A 5,118-nucleotide genomic window follows, 5' to 3' on the forward strand; every position below is an offset into this window, starting at 1 on the left:
AATGACTGGGCGGGGCCAGCTGTGGAATAAGCACAGGTTCTAGGAGCAACATGAGTTGCTGTCTGCCTGATGCCATCCAGGAGATCTCAACTTTCCTGTGCCCACCACCACCACAGGCACTGAAGCTTCCTGGTTCCTGACAGTCTATGAAACCTAGATGCCAATGGCTCTAGCATAGAGCCACAAAACCCTGGGAAACCAGAGTAGCAGACAGAACAAACACGTGTCTCCCTCTACAGAGGGACAGTGCTTGGGTGAAGGAAAAGTCTTTCCTTTTTGGTCTGTGCTACACTGAACTACCCAAGTTCCTGCTACTCATGTGGTGATTTTGCCAACTCTGAGAAGTTAGGGACAAATCTCTAATTACAACAGGTATCCTGGAATTCGTCTTCATCTTGGGTATGGTGCATGTGAAGCAGGCTGTTGCACATGGCATCGGTGACCCCCTGGGGTGGGTGACAGGGATGTTTAGCAGAGCATTTGAGTGTCTGCAGATTATGCTGCATCTAAAGAGACACTGCTTTTTTACAAAGCAAGTGCCTGTGGAAGCTTCTGGAGTGTCTGCATGTAAGGTGAATCGAGGTCTGCACAAACGGCTGGCTCTTCCCAGGGGTCATGTATGGCAGGCACTTACTGGGCCACCAGGTACCCAGAGCTTTTCCGTCCTCCAGGGTCACTGCTTTCAGAGCTCAAGGTGCCTGAGCAGTGGAGGGCCACAGTGGGGCTTGGGGACACAATGCCAAGATTCTACCTTCTTCACCCTTTTGTGGGCTCTGATGTGCAGTGTAACCCATGACCAGCCAATTTTAAGACTCTAGGACTTACGAGCGGTGGTCACTGGCACGTGTAGTTCTAAGTCTCATCTCTCCCTGCTGTAGTACATCTTCCAGGCCCATGGTAGTTCACTGGCTTCCAAGTTGGCTTCTTGTCTGGAAAATATGAAAAAGCCCCTCAAAGGAATAGATTGAGGTAGGAAAAAAAACCCAGCAATAATTATGTCTAAGTTTTATTTACTTGAAAAAGTTGCTATGATGATGAATCAAAATGAGGCCTTTTAATCTATGAGCCACATTTTAAAAGAAGCTGATGTGTGTTCTGGACACAGGCTAGGTGTGTCTCCTCCCCTGTGCTTGGTAAAGTCACCTTCACTGTGAAGGGTTTTCTCATTTGACTTTGGCTAGATTCCTAGTCCTTCCTCTTTGCTTTCCCCAAAATAAAGACCCAAATGGAGGGCAGATGATGGATGGTGGATTAAGCTGTACATCAGGCCTGTCTACTCAAGAATCTGGCTGTCACACAGAAGCTGCTGACACACAGCAGGGCACAAGCTTGTGGACATTGGTTGGAGATCCCTCTGGCTTCCTACAGACTTTGTCTAATTATGTTCAGAGCTCCGAATGATTGGGTTCTGAGTAGTATTTGGAATTTCTGTCTGTGTCCCATGCGGGATTAGGAAATGGCCCACTGTGGCTTGCTCTGGCTCCTCCCACACTTTGCCAGCCTCTCAGCCTGTTCAACTTTCTAAGTTTGTGGACTAGAAACAAAAACAAAGATTTTCTTCAAGCTGCTTTTGAGATTTGTCCTCATTTGTAGACAGAAAGGTCATGGAATCTGTCCGAAAGCCAGCACCAGGACTCTGTCCAGCTTTACATTCCATCTATGTCATTGCCATACACAACCACTACTTCCAGTGTTTGCAGGACAGGCATGGGCTGAGAGTCCTAGAATGGTCCTGCTTGGCCATTTGTTATGACTATACCATCACAATATTTTTTTTTTAATCAACTTTGTCAGTACTTTCATAGAATACTATGTTCTTCAAGAATTGTTGCTGATGTACATTACTTATCTTGGATTCATTCTTCCTGAGTCTGTGTCATTGTCTGGTCTATTGTAAACAGAACACTGGACGGACCTTCTGAGCCAGCCATCTGCTAACTCATTACACCCATAGTTAAGAGATACTCAAGATTTCTAATTTCAAAACACTTCTTGGGCTGGAGAAATGGCTCAGTGGTTAGAAACTAGTCGTGCTCTTGCTAAGGACCCATGTTCAGTTCCCAGAACTCATGTAGGGTACTTCACAACTGCCTGTAACTTCAACTTCAGCTATTCTGACTCCTCTGGCTTCTGTGGATATCCGTGCTCGTATGCACACACATACACGTGCACACATTTCAAAGTACATTTAGAAAAACTTCCATGGCTTTGGGGTATACCTTACTGGAACATCACTGTTATTCATTGTGAGGCCCTTGGGTTGGTCCCCAGAAGCACACGTGAAGTAGAGGGATGGAGGGAAGACAACAACGCCCCCAAAACTTGCACGATTAAAAAATTAAAATCTTCTGATCATTGTAATTTCTTGCATATCAGGACTATAATCTGTTTGCCTAGGAAGTTGAGAGTATTCTTGTACAATCCAAAATGTGTTTTAATCTCAGAAAAATAGAAATGATAAATCAGGGGAGATTAAAGAGAATAAATAAGGGAATTAGTCCTGTAAACTTCACTTCCTCCCTTTAAAGCATCACAAAACAAGTGGCTGTGGCCCTGCTCTCTCGGTGGTTACTTTGCTGAGTGGGGATAGTAAATGCTCAGCACAAACTTCCATGTTTGTTCTCGAGATGTCTTCTAGAACCTGAAGCATTTCCTTTCCTAATGTTGGAAAAGATGTTACTAGGAATGGGAAACCATACCAGTTCTTTCTGAGATGAGTTTCCTGTTTAGTCATACTGTCCTTGGAATCCTTGAACTCTATGTACATTCTTCTACTTCAGCCTTTTTGGTACTGAGATTACAAGCATATGTCACCACTCTATAGTTTTTTCAGTTGTGTCCTTGAGCAATAAATGCCATTTTTCCCCACTCAAAACATAAATATATGGCCTACCTATGAAGTCTCGTCTCTTTTTTTTTTTTTTTTTTTTTTTTTTTTTTTTTTTTTGTGCTATGGTTAGAATTTAGGGCTTCAGAAATGTTAGGCTGTTGCTCTTTCTATGGCCTATACCTCCAGCCTGTTTTCTTAGTTTTATGTTTTGGGTCTCCTCATGAACTAGAATAGAACCTTAAGGTCATGCATGCTAATTGTGGACAACAGTACCAATCACAGCTCAGAGTGTAGTGGATTTAATTTAAATTCAGTGTCTCCTAAGTTTTCTTGGGGTCTGTTTCTGAGTTAGGTGGCTGTTAGATCCTTGCCTCACATGTCCAACTTTAGTTTGAAACCAATCCAATTGGCAAATTGTGTTTTTCTGTTTGCTTGTTTTGTCTTTCACTTCCATTTCTGGAGCTCAGACTGTATTAAATTAATTTGTAATGTCTAGATTTGGATACAGTTATGGATCTGTATTTGTTCAAGCAGGGTTGGCACTTTGGAAAAGGCCACAGTGTAAGGTGGTAAGACCCATATTAAAAAACAAAAAACATGATACTGTATTGGTAATTGTCTACATCAAAGCCAAGTCATAATTTTTTTTTGCACCAAACAATACTAGGGAACTAAAATGTATCGTGAAATGTATAATGTTTTGTATTTCACCTATTTCAGTATTTCTGTAATTAGATTAATGCCCCTAGAAAAGTATTTTGTTAAATAATTCAGTGAGCCATGTAATAAATTGGTATTATGTATTTAATCATGTGAAAGCCTCATTTCTTTTATCCAGCGGCTAATAATTCTTCTGAAAGAAAAATGTAAACTGTATAATTGTTTTCTTTGCAGTTTGAGTTGGGGGGTAGTTGAGACAGGGTTGGTTTTTTTCCTCTGTATGACTGTCCTGTAGCTCACTCTGTAGACTCCGGTTCACAGAGATTGGCCTGACAGCCCCCAGAGTGCTAGAACCAAAAGTGATTTTCCCCCAAAAACCCACAGGGATAACTTGACAACAGGTAGAAAGAATTTTCAATTCTGCTCTCTTCCATTAAACCCTGATAGGGTTTTAGTAGAATCATAGGACTCCTCAACATCTACACTTGGTTTAAACAAACACTTTTGAGAAGTACTGCCATAGTGTCAGCTTTAAAACCTCACTATAAAGCTATACCTGCCATGAGCCAACTGAGGTGGCACACGCCTTTAATCTAAGCTCTCAGGAGGCAGCCCTGAGGCAGAGGTAGACAGATCTCTGGGAGTTCCAAGACATCCTGGTCTACAGAGTGAGTGGGAGGATAGGCTTCAAAGATACAAAGAGAAATCTTGTCTGTATTAAACAAAAAACAATTTGGAGATTTATTTTATTTTTTTGAGACGGGGTTTCTCTGTGTAGCTTCAGAGTCTGAGTCTGTCCTGGAATGCACTCTGTAGACCAGGCTGGCCTTGAATTCACAGAGATCCACTGGGATCAAAGGTGTGCACTCCCCAGCAACAATTTGGAGATCTTAGTTAGCTTTGTGATTCAGCAATTAGAATGAACAAAAAACAAAAAGAACACAGAATATGGTGATACACACAAGAAGATCACTCTGGGTGCGAGGTCAGATGTCTCGGTGCAAAATAATAACAAAAATCGGGCAAATCGCTTCTTTGGGCCCCGCAGAAGAGGTTAGTTTAAAATAAAAAAGGCTGAGGCAACTGGATTAGAGTCAGCGTTATTTTCATTGACAGGGGACTTCCTCGTCATGACAGACTTAACTAGCCTTTCCCCGGAACTGGATTCCCTGAGACCCTCTCTATCCTAACTCAGCTTTGCGCAACCTCGCTCAGCTTAGCCCAAACCAAAGGCCTCTTACAAGTTGGACGGGTAGAAACAAATGTCTGGATGTAGCATGTCGCGAGCGGGAAGGCTGTTCAGCCTCTACCGATGCTACCGAGTGCCTGAAGGTAATTAGTCCCGCTGGCCATCGTGGCGTGCAAACGACAGCCAGGGTCCAGAGTTTCCCGGCACTGGCAAATCCAACCTAAAATCAAAAACGACGCAAGGGCGGGACGTCTCGGTTACGTCATCTGCAAGAGACACCCGAGGGAATTGCTAGACAACAGTTTGCGATAAGCGGGAACTAAATCCGTCACTTCGGGAAGGAGAGAGTGGGGACACTTCCGGTGTGAGCACCGTATTGCAAGGGAAAGAGCAAACAAGTGGGTCCGCCACGCCCCTCTCGACGTCATCATCACGCGTC

Source organism: Phodopus roborovskii, unplaced genomic scaffold (genome assembly GCF_943737965.1).
Source record: "Phodopus roborovskii unplaced genomic scaffold, PHOROB, whole genome shotgun sequence".
NCBI classification, from domain to species: Eukaryota; Metazoa; Chordata; class Mammalia; order Rodentia; family Cricetidae; genus Phodopus; species Phodopus roborovskii.